Source organism: Cetorhinus maximus, unplaced genomic scaffold (genome assembly GCF_964194155.1).
Source record: "Cetorhinus maximus unplaced genomic scaffold, sCetMax3.hap1.1 HAP1_SCAFFOLD_4164, whole genome shotgun sequence".
Classification (NCBI taxonomy): Eukaryota; Metazoa; Chordata; class Chondrichthyes; order Lamniformes; family Cetorhinidae; genus Cetorhinus; species Cetorhinus maximus.
This window is the reverse complement of record NW_027600068.1, coordinates 218-18652: the sequence shown is the minus strand read 5'-3', so window position 1 is coordinate 18652 and position 18435 is coordinate 218. Positions and strand designations below refer to the sequence as shown.

Sequence of the window (18435 nt, the reverse complement as noted above, 5' to 3'; positions counted from 1 at the left end):
GCTGACTCTGTCCCCATCACACACTCTCCCTGTCACTGACTCTGACCCCATCACACACTCTCCCCTGTCACTGACTCTGTCCCCATCACACACTCTCCCCTGTCACTGACTCTGCCCCCATCACACACTCTCCCCTGTCACTGACTCTGTCCCCATCGCACACTCTCCCCTGTCACTGACTATGTCCCCATCACACACTCTCCCCTGTCACTGACTCTGTCCCCATCACACACTCTCCCCTGTCACTGACTCTGTCCCCATCACACACTCTCCCCTGTCACTGACTCTGTACCCATCTCACACTCTCCCCTGTCACTGACTCTCCCCCCATCACACACTCTCCCCTGTCACTGACTCTGTCCCCATCACACACTCTCCCCTGTCGCTGACTCTGTCCCCATCACACACACTCCCCTGTCACTTACTCTGTCCCCATCACACACTCTCCCCTGTCACTGACTCTGTCCCCATCACACACTCTCCCCTGTCGCTGACTCTCCCCCTCATCACGCAATCTCCCCTGTCACTCACTCTCCCCATCACACACTCTCCCCTGTCACTGACTCTGTCCCTATCACACACTCTCCCCTGTCGCTGACTCTGTCCCCATCACACACTCTCCCCTGTCGCTGACTCTGTCCACATCACACACTCTACCCTGTCACTGACTCTCCCCCATCACACACTCTCCCCTGTCACTGACTCTGTCCCCATCACACACTCTCCCCTGTCACTGACTCTGTCCCCATCACACACTCTCCCCTGTCACTGACTCTGTCCCCATCACACACTCTCCCCTGTCACTGACTCTGTCCCCATCACACACACTCCCCTGTCACAGACTCTCCCCCCATCACACACTCTCCCCTGTCACTGACTCTGCCCCCATCACACACTCTCCCCTGTCACTGACTCTGTCCCCATCACGCACTCTCCCCTGTCACTGACTCTCCCCATCACACACTCTCCCCTGTCACTGACTCTCCCCCCATCACACACTCTCCCTTGTCACTGACTCTGTCTCCATCATACACTCTCCCCTGTCACTGACTCTCCCCCCATCACACACTCTCCCCTGTCACTGACTCTGTCCCCATCACACACTCTCCCCTGTCGCTGACTCTCCCCCCATCACACACTCTCCCCTGTCACTGACTCTCCCCCCATCACACACTCTCCCCTGTCACTGACTCTGTCCCCATCACACACTCTCCCCTGTCACTGACTCTCCCCCATCACACACTCTCCCCTGTCACTGTCTCTCCCCCCATCACACACTCTCCCTTGTCACTGACTCTGCCCCCATCACACACTCTCCCCTGTCACTGACTCTGTCCCCATCACACACTTTCCCCTGTCACTGACTCTCCCCCCATCACACACTCTCCCCTGTCGCTGACTCTGCCCCCATCACACACTCTCCCCTGTCACTGACTCTGTCCCCATCACACACTCTCCCCTGTCACTGACTCTGCCCCCATCACACACACTCCCCTGTCACTGACTCTGTCCCCATCACACACTCTCCCCTGTCACGGACTGTCCCCATCACACACTCTCCCCTGTCGCTGACTCTCCCCCATCACGCACTCTCCCCTGTCACTGACTCTGTCCCCATCACCCACTCTCCCCTGTCACTGACTCTGTCCCCATCACACACTCTCCCCTGTCACTAACTCTGTCCCCATCACACACTCTCCCCTGTCACTGACTCTGTCCCCATCACACACTCTCCCCTGTCACTGACTCTGTCCCCATCACACACACTCCCCTGTCGCTGACTCTGTCCCCATCACACACTCTCCCCTGTCACTGACTCTGTCCCCATCACACACTCTCCCCTGTCGCTGACTCTCCCCATCACACACACTCCCCTGTCACTAACTCTGTCCCCATCACACACTCTCCCCTGTCCCTGACTCTCCCCCCATCACACACTCTCCCCTGTCACTGACTCTCCCCCCATCACACACTCTCCCCTGTCGCTCACTCTCCCCCATCACACACTCTCCCCTGTCACTTACTCTGTCCCCATCACACACTCTCCCCTGTCACTGACTCTGTCCCCATCACACACTCTCCCCTGTCGCTGACTCTCCCCTCATCACGCAATCTCCCCTGTCACTCACTCTCCCCATCACACACTCTCCCCTGTCACTGACTCTGTCCCTATCACACACTCTCCCCTGTCGCTGACTCTGTCCCCATCACACACTCTCCCCTGTCACTGACTCTGTCCCCATCACACACTCTCCCCTGTCACTGACTCTCCCCCATCACACACTCTCCCCTGTCACTGTCTCTCCCCCCATCACACACTCTCCCTTGTCACTGACTCTGCCCCCATCACACACTCTCCCCTGTCACTGACTCTGTCCCCATCACACACTTTCCCCTGTCACTGACTCTCCCCCCATCACACACTCTCCCCTGTCGCTGACTCTGCCCCCATCACACACTCTCCCCTGTCACTGACTCTGTCCCCATCACACACTCTCCCCTGTCACTGACTCTGCCCCCATCACACACACTCCCCTGTCACTGACGCTGTCCCCATCACACACTCTCCCCTGTCACGGACTGTCCCCATCACACACTCTCCCCTGTCGCTGACTCTCCCCCATCACGCACTCTCCCCTGTCACTGACTCTGTCCCCATCACCCACTCTCCCCTGTCACTGACTCTGTCCCCATCACACACTCTCCCCTGTCACTAACTCTGTCCCCATCACACACTCTCCCCTGTCACTGACTCTGTCCCCATCACACACTCTCCCCTGTCACTGACTCTGTCCCCATCACACACACTCCCCTGTCGCTGACTCTGTCCCCATCACACACTCTCCCCTGTCACTGACTCTGTCCCCATCACACACTCTCCCCTGTCGCTGACTCTCCCCATCACACACACTCCCCTGTCACTAACTCTGTCCCCATCACACACTCTCCCCTGTCCCTGACTCTCCCCCCATCACACACTCTCCCCTGTCACTGACTCTCCCCCCATCACACACTCTCCCCTGTCGCTCACTCTCCCCCATCACACACTCTCCCCTGTCACTTACTCTGTCCCCATCACACACTCTCCCCTGTCACTGACTCTGTCCCCATCACACACTCTCCCCTGTCGCTGACTCTCCCCTCATCACGCAATCTCCCCTGTCACTCACTCTCCCCATCACACACTCTCCCCTGTCACTGACTCTGTCCCTATCACACACTCTCCCCTGTCGCTGACTCTGTCCCCATCACACACTCTCCCCTGTCGCTGACTCTGTCCACATCACACACTCTACCCTGTCACTGACTCTCCCCCATCACACACTCTCCCCTGTCACTGACTCTGTCCCCATCACACACTCTCCCCTGTCACTGACTCTTTCCCCATCACACACTCTCCCCTGTCACTGACTCTGTCCCCATCACACACACTCCCCTGTCACAGACTCTCCCCCCATCACACACTCTCCCCTGTCACTGACTCTCCCCCCATCACACACTCTCCCCTGTCACTGACTCTGTCCCCATCACACACTCTCCCCTGTCACTGACTCTCCCCATCACACACTCTCCCCTGTCACTGACTCTCCCCCCATCACACACTCTCCCTTGTCACTGACTCTGTCTCCATCATACACTCTCCCCTGTCACTGACTCTCCCCCCATCACACACTTTCCCCTGTCACTGACTCTGTCCCCATCACACACTCTCCCCTGTCGCTGACTCTCCCCCCATCACACACTCTCCCCTGTCACTGACTCTCCCCCCATCACACACTCTCCCCTGTCACTGACTCTGTCCCCATCACACACTCTCCCCTGTCACTGACTCTCCCCCCATCACACACTCTCCCCTGTCACTGACTCTGTCCCCATCACACACTCTCCCCTGTCGCTGACTCTCCCCCCATCACACACTCTCCCCTGTCACTGACTCTCCCCCCATCACACACTCTCCCCTGTCACTGACTCTGTCCCCATCACACACTCTCCCCTGTCACTGACTCTCCCCCCATCACACACTCTCCCCTGTCACTGACTCTCCCCCATCACACACTCTCCCCTGTCACTGACTCTCCCCCCATCACACACTCTCCCTTGTCACTGACTCTGCCCCCATCACACACTCTCCCCTGTCACTGACTCTGTCCCCATCACACACTTTCCCCTGTCACTGACTCTCCCCCCATCACACACTCTCCCCTGTCGCTGACTCTGCCCCCATCACACACTCTCCCCTGTCACTGACTCTGTCCCCATCACACACTCTCCCCTGTCACTGACTCTCCCCCCATCACACACTCTCCCCTGTCACTGACTCTCCCCCATCACACACTCTCCCCTGTCACTGACTCTCCCCCCATCACACACTCTCCCCTGTCACTGACTCTGTCCCCATCACACACTCTCCCCTGTCACTGACTCTGTCCCCATCACACACTCTCCCTTGTCACTGACTCTGCCCCCATCACACACTCTCCCCTGTCACTGACTCTGTCCCCATCACACACTTTCCCCTGTCACTGACTCTCCCCCCATCACACACTCTCCCCTGTCGCTGACTCTGCCCCCATCACACACTCTCCCCTGTCACTGACTCTGTCCCCATCACACACTCTCCCCTGTCACTGACTCTGTCCCCATCACACACACTCCCCTGTCACTGACTCTGTCCCCATCACACACTCTCCCCTGTCACGGACTGTCCCCATCACACACTCTCCCCTGTCGCTGACTCTCCCCCATCACGCACTCTCCCCTGTCACTGACTCTGTCCCCATCACACACTCTCCCCTGTCACTGACTCTGTCCCCATCACACACTCTCCCCTGTCACTGACTCTGTCCCCATCACACACTCTCTCCTGTCACTGACTCTGTCCCCATCACACACACTCCCCTGTCGCTGACTGTGTCCCCATCACACACACTCCCCTGTCACTGACTCTGTCCCCATCACACACTCTCCCCTGTCGCTGACTCTGTCCCTATCACACACTCTCCCCTGTCGCTGACTCTCCCCCATCACACACTCTCCCCTGTCGCTGACTCTCCCCATCACACACTCTCCCCTGTCACTGACTCTGTCCCCATCACACATTCTCCCCTGTCACTGACTCTGTCCCCATCACACACTCTCCCCTGTGACTGACTCTGTCCCCATCACACACTCTCCCCTGTCACTGACTCTGTCCCCATCACACACTCTCCCCTGTGACTGACTCTGTCCCCATCTCACACTCTCCCCTGTCACTGACTCTGTCCCCATCACACACACTTCCCTGTCACTGACTCTGTCCCCACCACACACACACCCCTGTCGCTGACTCTCCCCCATCACACCCTCTCCCCTGTCACTGACTCTCCCCCCATCACACACTCTCCCCTGTCACTGACTCTCCCCCCATCACACACTCTCCCCTGTCACTGACTCTGTACCCATCTCACACTCTCCCCTGTCACTGACTCTGTACCCATCTCACACTCTCCCCTGTCACTGACTCTCCCCCCATCACACACTCTCCCCTGTCACTGACTCTGTCCCCATCACACACTCTCCCCTGTCGCTGACTCTGTCCCCATCACACACTCTCCCCTGTCACTGACTTTCCCCCATCACACACTCTCCCCTGTCACTGACTCTGTCCCCATCACACACTCTCCCCTGTCACTGTCTCTGTCCCCATCACACACTCTCCCCTGTCACTGACTCTGTCCCCATCACACACTCTCCCCTGTCACTGACTCTGTCCCCATCACACACTCTCCCCTGTCGTTGACTCTGTCCCCATCACACACTCTCCCCTGTCACTGACTCTGACCCCATCACACTCTCCCCTGTCACTGACTCTGTCCCCATCACACACTCTCCCCTGTCACTGACTCTGCCCCCATCACACACTCTCCCCTGTCACTGACTCTGTCCCCATCGCACACTCTCCCCTGTCACTGACTCTGTCCCCATCACACACTCTCCCCTGTCACTGACTCTGTCCCCATCACACACTCTCCCCTGTCACTGACTCTGTCCCCATCACACACTCTCCCCTGTCACTGACTCTGTACCCATCTCACACTCTCCCCTGTCACTGACTCTGCCCCCATCACACACTCTCCCCTGTCACTGACTCTGTCCCCATCACACACTCTCCCCTGTCGCTGACTCTGTCCCCATCACACACACTCCCCTGTCACTTACTCTGTCCCCATCACACACTCTCCCCTGTCACTGACTCTGTCCCCATCACACACTCTCCCCTGTCGCTGACTCTCCCCTCATCACGCAATCTCCCCTGTCACTCACTCTCCCCATCACACACTCTCCCCTGTCACTGACTCTGTCCCTATCACACACTCTCCCCTGTCGCTGACTCTGTCCCCATCACACACTCTCCCCTGTCGCTGACTCTGTCCTCATCACACACTCTACCCTGTCACTGACTCTCCCCCATCACACACTCTCCCCTGTCACTGACTCTGTCCCCATCACACACTCTCCCCTGTCACTGACTCTGTCCCCATCACACACTCTCCCCTGTCACTGACTCTGTCCCCATCACACACTCTCCCCTGTCACTGACTCTGTCCCCATCACACACACTCCCCTGTCACAGACTCTCCCCCCATCACACACTCTCCCCTGTCACTGACTCTCCCCCCATCACACACTCTCCCCTGTCACTGACTCTGTCCCCATCACGCACTCTCCCCTGTCACTGACTCTCCCCATCACACACTCTCCCCTGTCACTGACTCTCCCCCCATCACACACTCTCCCTTGTCACTGACTCTGTCTCCATCATACACTCTCCCCTGTCACTGACTCACCCCCCATCACACACTCTCCCCTGTCACTGACTCTGTCCCCATCACACACTCTCCCCTGTCGCTGACTCTCCCCCCATCACACACTCTCCCCTGTCACTGACTCTCCCCCCATCACACACTCTCCCCTGTCACTGACTCTGTCCCCATCACACACTCTCCCCTGTCACAAACTCTCCCCCCATCACACACTCTCCCCTGTCACTGACTCTCCCCCATCACACTCTCTCCCCTGTCACTGACTCTCCCCCCATCACACACTCTCCCTTGTCACTGACTCTGCCCCCATCACACACTCTCCCCTGTCACTGACTCTGTCCCCATCACACACTTTCCCCTGTCACTGACTCTCCCCCCATCACACACTCTCCCCTGTCGCTGACTCTGCCCCCATCACACACTCTCCCCTGTCACTGACTCTGTCCCCATCACACACTCTCCCCTGTCACTGACTCTGTCCCCATCACACACACTCCCCTGTCACTGACTCTGTCCCCATCACACACTCTCCCCTGTCACGGACTGTCCCCATCACACACTCTCCCCCATCACGCACTCTCCCCTGTCACTGACTCTGTCCCCATCACACACTCTCCCCTGTCACTGACTCTGTCCCCATCACACACTCTCCCCTGTCACTGACTCTGTCCCCATCACACACTCTCCCCTGTCACTGACTCTGTCCCCATCACACACACTCCCCTGTCGCTGACTGTGTCCCCATCACACACACTCCCCTGTCACTGACTCTGTCCCCATCACACACTCTCCCCTGTCGCTGACTCTGTCCCTATCACACACTCTCCCCTGTCGCTGACTCTCCCCCATCACACACTCTCCCCTGTCGCTGACTCTCCCCATCACACACTCTCCCCTGTCACTGACTCTGTCCCCATCACACACTCTCCCCTGTCACTGACTCTGTCCCCATCACACACTCTCCCCTGTCACTGACTCTGTCCCCATCACACACTCTCCCCTGTCACTGACTCTGTCCCCATCACACACTCTCCCCTGTGACTGACTCTGTCCCCATCTCACACTCTCCCCTGTCACTGACTCTGTCCCCATCACACACACTCCCCTGTCACTGACTCTGTCCCCATCACACACACACCCCTGTCGCTGACTCTCCCCCATCACACCCTCTCCCCTGTCACTGACTCTCCCCCCATCACACACTCTCCCCTGTCACTGACTCTGTACCCATCTCACACTCTCCCCTGTCACTGACTCTGTACCCATCTCACACTCTCCCCTGTCACTGACTCTCCCCCCATCACACACTCTCCCCTGTCACTGACTCTGTCCCCATCACACACTCTCCCCTGTCGCTGACTCTGTCCCCATCACACACTCTCCCCTGTCACTGACTCTCCCCCATCACACACTCTCCCCTGTCACTGACTCTGTCCCCATCACACACTCTCCCCTGTCACTGACTCTGTCCCCATCACACACTCTCCCCTGTCACTGACTCTGTCCCCATCACACACTCTCCCCTGTCACTGACTCTGTCCCCATCACACACTCTCCCCTGTCACTGACTCTGTCCCCATCACACACTCTCCCCTGTCGCTGACTCTGTCCCCATCACACACTCTCCCCTGTCACTGACTCTGACCCCATCACACACTCTCCCCTGTCACTGACTCTGTCCCCATCACACACTCTCCCCTGTCACTGACTCTGCCCCCATCACACACTCTCCCCTGTCACTGACTCTGTCCCCATCGCACACTCTCCCCTGTCACTGACTCTGTCCCCATCACACACTCTCCCCTGTCACTGACTCTGTCCCCATCACACACTCTCCCCTGTCACTGACTCTGTCCCCATCACACACTCTCCCCAGTCACTGACTCTGTACCCATCTCACACTCTCCCCTGTCACTGACTCTCCCCCCATCACACACTCTCCCCTGTCACTGACTCTGTCCCCATCACACACTCTCCCCTGTCGCTGACTCTGTCCCCATCACACACACTCCCCTGTCACTGACTCTGTCCCCATCACACACTCTCCCCTGTCACTGACTCTGTCCCCATCACACACTCTCCCCTGTCACTGACTCTGTCCCCATCACACACTCTCCCCTGTCACTGACTCTGTCCCCATCACACACTCTCCCCTGTCACTGACTCTGTCCCCATCACACACTCTCCCCTGTCGCTGACTCTGTCCCCATCACACACTCTCCCCTGTCGCTGACTCTGTCCCCATCACACACTCTCCCCTGTCACTGACTCTGACCCTATCACACACTCTCCCCTGTCACTGACTCTGTCCCCATCACACACTCTCCCCTGTCACTGACTCTGTCCCCATCACACACTCTCCCCTGTCACTGACTCTGTCCCCATCACACACTCTCCCCTGTCACTGACTCTGCCCCCATCACACACTCTCCCCTGTCACTGACTCTGTCCCCATCACACACTCTCCCCTGTCACTGACTCTGTCCCCATCACACACTCTCCCCTGTCACTGACTCTGTCCCCATCACACACTCTCCCCTGTCACTGACTCTGTCCCCATCACACACTCTCCCCTGTCACTGACTCTGCCCCCATCACACACTCTCCCCTGTCACTGACTCTCCCCCCATCACACACTCTCCCCTGTCACTGACACTGTCCCCATCACACACTCTCCCCTGTCACTGACTCTGCCCCCATCACACACTCTCCCCTGTCACTGACTCTGTCCCCATCACACACTCTCCCCTTCACTGACTCTGTCCCCATCACACACACTCCCCTGTCACTGACTCTGTCCCCATCACACACTCTCCCCTGTCACTGACTCTGTCCCCATCACACACTCTCCCCTGTCACTGACTCTTTCCCATCACACACTCTCCCCTGTCGCTGACTCTGTCCCCATCACACACTCTCCCCTGTCACTGACTCTGTCCCCATCACACACTCTCCCCTGTCACTGACTCTGTCCCCATCACACACTCTCCCCTGTCACTGACTCTGTCCCCATCACACACTCTCCCCTGTCACTGACTCTGTCCCCATCACACACTCTCCCCTGTCACTGACTCTGTCCCCATCACACACTCTCCCCTGTCACTGACTCTGTCCCCATCACACACTCTCCCCTGTCACTGACTCTGTCCCCATCACACACTCTCCCCTGTCACTGACTCTGTCCCCATCACACACTCTCCCCTGTCACTGACTCTGTCCCCATCACACACTCTCCCATGTCACTGACTCTGTCCCCATCACACACTCTCCCCTGTCACTGACTCTGTCCCCATCACACACTCTCCCCTGTCACTGACTCTGTCCCCATCACACACTCTCCCCTGTCATTGACTCTGTCCCCATCACACTCTCCCCTGTCACTAACTCTGTCCCCATCACACACTCTCCCCTGTCACTGACTCTGTCCCCATCACACACTCTCCCCTGTCACTGACTCTGTCCCCATCACACACTCTCCCCTGTCGCTGACTCTGTCCCCATCACACACTCTCCCCTTTCACTGACTCTGTCCCCATCACACACTCTCCCCTGTCGTGACTCTCCCCATCACACACACTCCCCTGTCACTAACTCTGTCCCCATCACACACTCTCCCCTGTCCCTGACTCTCCCCCCATCACACACTCTCCCCTGTCACTGACTCTCCCCCCATCACACACTCTCCCCTGTCGCTCACTCTCCCCCATCACACACTCTCCCCTGTCACTTACTCTGTCCCCATCACACACTCTCCCCTGTCACTGACTCTGTCCCCATCACACACTCTCCCCTGTCGCTGACTCTCCCCTCATCACGCAATCTCCCCTGTCACTCACTCTCCCCATCACACACTCTCCCCTGTCACTGACTCTGTCCCTATCACACTCTCCCCTGTCACTGACTCTGTCCCCATCACACACTCTCCCCTGTCGCTGACTCTGTCCACATCACACACTCTACCCTGTCACTGACTCTCCCCCATCACACACTCTCCCCTGTCACTGACTCTGTCCCCATCACACACTCTCCCCTGTCACTGACTCTGTCCCCATCACACACTCTCCCCTGTCACTGACTCTGTCCCCATCACACACTCTCCCCTGTCACTGACTCTGTCTCCATCAGACACACTCCCCTGTCACAGACTCTCCCCCCATCACACACTCTCCCCTGTCACTGCCTCTCCCCCCATCACACACTCTCCCCTGTCACTGACTCTGTCCCCATCACGCACTCTCCCCTGTCACTGACTCTGTCTCCATCATACACTCTCCCCTGTCACTGACTCTCCCCCCATCACACACTCTCCCCTGTCACTGACTCTCCCCTGTCACTGACTCTGTCTCCATCACACACTCTCCCCTGTCACTGACTCTGTCTCCATCACACACTCTCCCCTGTCACTGACTCTGTCCCCATCACACACTCTCCCTGGTCACTGACTCTCCCCCATCACACACTCTCCCCTGTCACTGACTCTGTCCCCATCACACACTCTTTCTTGTCGCTGACTCTCCCCCCATCACACACTCTCCCCTGGCGCTGACTCTGTCCCCATCACACATTCTCCCCTGTCACGGACTCTCCCCATGTCTCTCCCCCCAATCACTTACTCCCCACACCCATTAAACCCCTCCCATTGCCCTTTTATACTCCCCCTGATCACTGACTCTTCCCTATCATTCACTCTCCATATGATTCTTCCCCGTATCGCAGACTCTCCCCCACCGTCACTGACTATCCCCCCCATCACCGATTCTCCCCGCACCCCCCCCACCCCCCCACTTCAAGACAGTCACCAGCTCTTCTTCTCCGACTCCCACCACAGCCCCGTGGACACTCTATCCTCTCGCTAACTAACCCCAGCTCTTCACTCCTGGCCCACAGCCCAAGGTCCAGTCTCCCACCTAGTGCAAGTCGCTGATCCACACCACCCAAGCCTCTCGGAGATTGTTTTCTCCCATGTCCCTTTGCACTCCTCTGAAACTGAAGCACTAAATCTCATGTTCTGTCACTCCGTCACCTCATTACCTTGTGCTTCAACATGTGCGATGATGCTTAATCTGCTGTGTGTTTCCAGAGTTCTATTTATGTTTCCAACTCTCGGTTTACTCAGGGTCTAATGATGTCTTGTCCTCTTCTCTCCCTGCTCCCTAGCTACATCAATATTTGCACTAAAGGAGATCGAGTTACAAAGAGACTCCGGATACAGATCAGCACTGCTCCCTGAATCTGGTACATGAGCTGGAGTGTCAAGATGTGGGTGGTGGGGGTGGGGAGGTGGGGGCGGGAGGAGGGTGGGGGAGGGTGGGGCCAGGGGGGAGCAGGGTTTCTCAGCATGCAGTGTCCTGGGGCATAAGTGGACTTCCCGGCTCTGGCTCGCTCTTACCTCAGAGACAGAGGTTATAGGTACAAGCCCTTCCCCAAATACTTGAGCACAAAGTTGAGGCTGACACTCCCACTGCAGTACTGAGGGAGCACCGCACTGTCGGAGGGTCAGTACTGCGGAAGCACCGCACTGTCGGAGGGTCAGTGCTGAGGGAGCGCCGCACTGTCGGAGGGTCAGTGCTGAGGGAGCGCCACACTGTCGGAGGGTCAGTGCTGAGGGAGCGCCGCACTGTCGGAGGGTCAGTGCTGAGGGAGCGCCGCACTGTCGGAGGGTCAGTGCTGAGGGAGCGCCGCACTGTCGGAGAGTCAGTACTGAGGGAGCGCCGCACTGTCGGAGGGTCAGTGCTGAGGGAGCGCCGCACTGTCGGAGGGTCAGTGCTGAGGGAGCGCCGCACTGTCGGAGGGTCAGTGCTGAGGGAGCGCCGCACTGTCGGAGAGTCAGTGCTAAGGGAGTGCCGCACTGTCGGAGGTGCCGCCTTTTAGACGCGACATTACATTTAGACTCCATCTCCCTCTCAGGTGGATGTGAAAGACCCCACGGCCACTATTGGAAGGAGAGCTGGGGGTGGGTGTGGGGGATGGAGTTCTCCCCGTTATCCTGGGGCTAATATTTATCCCTCAACCAACATCACTAAAACTGTGACCTGGCCATCGGCCGGCATTACATTGTTTTTGGGAGCTTGCTGTGCACAGCTGGGCAGTTCGAGGCCATCTGGGGCGGTGAGAGAAGCTGTGGAAACGGGAGTCTGTGTTCTTACATTTTACTCCCCCAAGTGGCACAGGGCCAGTTTCAGCGGGTGTGTTCCAGATTCCATCCCTGCTCTGAGCCCCTTTAACTGATCCCAGCAGGTGGGTGGGGGCACAGGAAAGGTGGGGTGTGTAGAAGGGGGTCTTCCTGGGATTAGGAGTGGGTGTAGCACCAGGCCAGGGGGTCTTGCTCCCAATCGCTATCTCTCTCGCCACCAGCTGGAAAATTATGTCCAGTTCTGGGTTCCACATTTTCGGAAGGTAGTGGGAGAGGGTGCGGAGGGAGGGAGATTTACCGGGACCGGTTCCCGGGGATGAGGGGATGGTCAGTTCGTGTGGAGAGACTGGAGAAGCCGGGATTGTTCCCCTTTCGAGCGGAGAAGGTTAAGGGGGAGATTGAATCGAGGCGTTCAGAATCACGAGGCGGGTGGTTTGGATCGAGTGAATAAGGAGAAACTGTTTCCAGTGGCGGGAGGGTCGGTAACCAGAGGGAGGGAGGTGGGGGACACAGATTGAAGAGAATGGGTAAAAGATCCAGAGGGGGTGGGGGGGAGATGAGGAGAATGTTTATGACCCAGCGAGTTGTTGGGATCTGGAAGGCGCTGCCTGAAAGGGCGGTGGGAGCAGATTCAATAGGAACGTTCAAAAGGGGGGGGAATTGGAGAAATACTCGAAGGGGAAAAACTCTCAGGGTGTGGGGTGGGGGGAGAGAGTGGGATTAATGGGATAGATCTTTCAAAGAGCCAGCACAGGCAGGATGGGCTGAATGCTTCCCCCTGTCCCTGTCATTTCTCTTAGTCTGTATCGGACAAGCAGTGGGCACTGAGTGCCGGGGTTGGAGGGACAGGACTGTCGGGCTGGTCCGAAGCCTGGTGAATACTGCCACCTGCTGCCACTGCTGCAATTCAGCTCAACGAAAGGGACATTTTTGCACCCTTGGCCTCTTGGAGGGGAGGAGTATTTCATGTCGGGCTGACCGGGTTGGGTTGGCAGAGGTTGTGGTCGGGTCATTGAACCCTACAGTGCAGGAGGAGGCCCTGGGGCAGGCCTAGTTGACTGGGTGAGGCGTTCCCACTGAGCTCCATTTCACACATCTGTGATCCACGTCCTCACCAACAGGCAGAAACTCCGAGCCCTTTGGCACCCATCCCCGTTCGGTGATGGAGCGAGCACCCATTGTCCAAATGGGAAGTTGGTTGGGAGGTGGGTTGGGTTGGGTTGGGTTGGGCTAGGGGGGGTGTGGCTATCTCCTAAAAGCTCACCTCCCACCCCACGTGTGCGGCTGTGTGAAGTGTCCCAGGCCTGCCCTGCCTCCTGCTTTCAGTCAGCTGAAAAGGTGCTGTCCTGCTCTTCAGGGAATGTCTATTGACTCTTGTTGTGGTGCTAACTGCTAACCTCCTCTTTCTCTTTTCTCCCCCCCCACCATGTTTTTCTCTCCCCTCTCTCTCCCCCCCCCCCCCCGCCTATCTCTCTGTACCCCTCTCTCTCCCCCGCTCACTCTCTCTCTCTCTCTCTCTTCCCCCTCCCACTTACCCTCCCCCTCTCTCTTTCCTGCTCCCCCTCTCCCTCCATCTGTCTCTCTTCACCCCTCCCCTCTCTGTGTCTGCACGCTCTCACCCCTCTCTTTCTTTCTCTGCTCTCTCTCCCCCTCCCTCTCTGTCTCTCTGTCTGTCCCTCTCTTGCTCTTTCCATCCCTCTCTCCCTCAATCCTTTCTCTCTCTTTCTCTCTCAATCCTTTCTCTCTGCCCCTCTCTCACTCTCCTCTTGCCTCCATCTCTCCCGCCCTCTGTCTGTGTCTCTCCCCTCTCTCTCCCTCCCCCTCTCTCTCCCTCCCCCTCTCTCTCCCTCCCCCTCTCTCTCCCTCCCCCTCTCTCTCCCTCCCCTCTCTCTCCCTCCCCCTCTCTCTCCCTCCCCCTCTCTCTCCCTCTCTCTCCCTCCCCCTCTCTCTCCCTCCCCCTCTCTCCCTCCCCCTCTCTCCCTCTCCCCTCTCTCCCTCTCCCTCTCCCTCCCCCTCTCTCTCCCTCCCCCTCTCTCTCCCTCCCCCTCTCTCTCCCTCCCCCTCTCACTCCCTCCCCCTCTCACTCCCTCCCCCCCTCTCACTCCCTCCCCCCCTCTCACTCCCTCCCCCCCTCTCTCTCCCTCCCTCCTCTCTCCCTCCCCCCTCTCTCTCCCTCCCCCCTCTCTCTCCCTCTGCCTCTCTCTCCCTCTGCCTCTCTCTCCCTCTGCCTCTCTCTCCCTCTGCCTCTCTCTCTCTCCCCCCTCTCTCTCCCTCCCCCTCTCACTCCCTCCCCCCTCTCACTCCCTCCCCCCTCTCTCTGCCTCTCTCTCTCTCGCCCTTTCTCTCTCTCTCTCTCCTTCCTCCCTCTCTCTCTCTCTCCCCCCACTCTCTCTCTCTCTCTCTTTCAACCCCTCTCTCTCTCTCTCCCTCTTCCCTCTCTCTCTCTCTCCCCCTCTCCCACCCTTTCTCTCTCTCTCTCTCTCTCTCCTTCCTCCCTCTCTCTCTCTCTCTCTCTCTCCCCCCACTCTCTCTCTCTCTCTCTCTCTCTCTCTCTCTTTCAACCCCTCTCTCTCTCTCCCTCTTCCCTCTCTCTCTCTATCCCCCTCTCTCGCTCTATCCCCTTCTCTCTTTCGCTTTCTTTAACCTTATAGTCTCTTCTGCTGGCTCTGACTACTTTCAAACAGCCAATCAGATTCCAGCTCTTCACGAGCATGTACTGTGCTAAAGCTGCATCCCCACTGGCTGAATCCACTCCTGTTTCTGGTAATTATTTCCATAAGTCTCCAAGCACCCACATCCCCAGCCCCCATCCCGGGCCCACAGTGCAGGGGACACCAGGGGAAGGGCCCACGGTGCAGGGACACCAGGGGAAGGGTCCACGGTGCAGGAGACACCAGGGGAAGGGCCCACGGTGCAGGAGACACCAGGGGAAGGGCCCACGGTGCAGGGGACACCAGGGGAAGGGCCCACGGTGCAGGGGACACCAGGGGAAGGGCCCACGGTGCAGGGACACCAGGGGAAGGGCCCACGGTGCAGGGGACACCAGGGGAAGGGCCCACGGTGCAGGGGACACCAGGGGAAGGCCCCACGGTGCAGGGGACACCAGGGGAAGGGCCCACGGTGCAGGGGACACCAGGGGAAGGGCCCACGGTGCAGGGGACACCAGGGGAAGGGCCCACGGTGCAGGGGACACCGGGGGAAGGGCGCACGGTGCCGGGACACCAGGGGAAGGGCCCACGGTGCAGGGACACCAGGGGAAGGGCCCACGGTGCAGGAGACACCAGGGGAAGGGCCCACAGTGCAGGGGACACCAGGGGAAGGGCCCACGGTGCAGGGGACACCAAGGGAAGGGCCCACGGTGCAGGGACACCAGCGGAAGGGCCCACGGTGCAGGGACACCAGGGGAAGGGCCCACGGTGCAGGGGACACCAGGGGAAGGGCCAGGAGCCCAGGGGAAGTCTGCAGTTATGTTTCTTCTGCTAGCTCCAATCTGGTACTGCTCCTGCTCTACAAGGATCGCTTTGTGGCCCTGGTGTTAACCCGGTAGTGCAGTGTACACAGGGAGTGGTGAATCATGTTGGAGCTGCCCCACTTAAAACAAGGTAATAGCGTTACAGATTCACAACATCCAGGTGTCTGCGGGTGCTGGTGGTGTCTGACTGCACCCAGTAACCCTGGGGATATTGCTGAGGGGGTGGCGGGGAGAGAGTGCACACAGGTGGGGGCACAGGTGAAGAGTGTTCCTGTGAGACCCCCAACGTTCACTCTGGAGGTGGGTGTCGGGGTGGGGGGGAGATGTACATACAGCAGCTCAGTGCCTCATGTCGGTGCTACTCGTTGCTCTGCTCTTCATTCCAGTAATTCTTGCTCTTCTCCGTTTTCAGCTAATGGCAGGAATAGAAGACAAAGTATGCTGCTCTGACACTTTACAGCACAAAGTCCTACCCAGTGTCGTATCCCAATACCCACAGGACAGAGGTGACATCAGTCTCTGGGACCAGCTGGCAACAGTATGCAGGACTGTTAGCACCAGACATCAAACAGAATCGGGGGAGTCACTGAAATCACACTGTGTGCTCGTGTGTGTGTGAGTGCTCGTGTGTGTGCGAGTGCTCGTGTGTGTGCGAGTGCTCGTGTGTGTGCGAGTGCGTGTGTGTGTGCGTCCTGTTCTCTCTCGCTTTTGTATGTTTCTGTCTGTCTCCCTTTCTCTATCTTTCCCTGTGTCTGAACATGTTGCTTTGTCACTCTCTATCTCTCTCTTGTTGTACCTACAGGTGTCCCTCTGCATCTGTCTGTGTGTGTGTCTCTCCCTCTCCCCCCCCTGTGACTACACATGCCCCTAGTTTCTTCGAGTCTCTCTCGGCCCCGGCCCCCCTCTTGGTCCCTTTCTCTCCCTCCCTCCCTCCCTGTCGCTCGCTTGCTACCCCCCGTTGCTCGCTCACTCTCTCCCTCCCTCCCTGTCGCTCCCTCCCTCCCTGTCGCTCCCTCCCTCCCTGTCGCTCGCTCACTCCCTCCCTCCTTGTCGCTCCCTCCCTCCCTGTCGCTCACTCACTCTCTCTCTCCCTCCCTGTCGCTCGCTCCCTCCCTCCCTGTCACTCGCTCCCTCCCTCCCTCCTTGTCGCTCGCTCGCTCCCTCCCTCTCTCCCTGTCGTTCGCTCCCTCCCGCCCTGCCGCTCACTCCCTTCCTGTCGCTCACTCCCTCCCTCCCTCCCTCCCTGTCGCTCGTTCCCTCCCTCCCTCCCTGTCGCTCGTTCCCTCCCTCCCTCCCTGTCGCTCGTTCCCTCCCTCCCTCCCTGTCGCTCGCTCCCTCCCTCCCTCCCTGTCGCTCGCTCCCTCCCTCCCTGTCGCTCGCTCCCTCCCTCCCTGTCGCTCGCTCCCTCCCTCCCTGTCGCTCGCTCCCTCCCTCCCTGTCGCTCGCTCCCTCCCTCCCTGTCGCTCGCTCCCTCCCTCCCTGTCGCTCGCTCGCTCCCTCCCTCCCTGTCGCTCGCTCGCTCCCTCCCTCCCTGTCGCTCGCTCGCTCCCTCCCTCCCTGTCGCTCGCTCGCTCCCTCCCTCCCTGTCGCTCGCTCGCTCCCTCCCTCCCTCCCTGTCGCTCGCTCGCTCCCTCCCTCCCTGTCGCTCGCTCGCTCCCTCCCTCCCTGTCGCTCGCTCGCTCCCTCCCTCCCTGTCGCTCGCTCGCTCCCTCCCTCCCTGTCGCTCGCTCGCTCCCTCCCTCCCTGTCGCTCGCTCGCTCCCTCCCTCCCTGTCGCTCGCTCGCTCTATCCCTCCCTGTCGCTTGCTCCCTCCCTCCTTGTCGCTCGCTCCCTCCCTACCTGTTGCTCGCTCGCTCCCTCCCTCCGTCGCTCGCTCCTTCCCTCCGTCGCTCGCTCCCTCCCTCCGTCGCTCGCTCCCTCCCTCCCTCCGTCGCTCGCTCCCTCCCTCCCTCCGTCGCTCGCTCCCTCCCTCCCTCCGTCGCTCGCTCCCTCCCTCTGTCGCTCGCTCCCTCCGTCGCTCAGTCCCT

At 59.0% G+C, this 18435-nt stretch overlaps 1 long non-coding RNA gene across 1 annotated transcript; it reads left to right on the top strand.

Moving 5' to 3' along the window:
* Positions 1–11960: 11960 nt before the first annotated feature.
* LOC144678389 (uncharacterized) lies at positions 11961–17060 on the top strand. The gene is made up of 3 exons (XR_013576072.1): positions 11961–12038; positions 15588–15699; positions 16821–17060. It is a non-coding gene; the product is annotated as an uncharacterized LOC144678389 (long non-coding RNA).
* The last annotated feature ends 1375 nt before the right edge of the window (positions 17061–18435 follow it).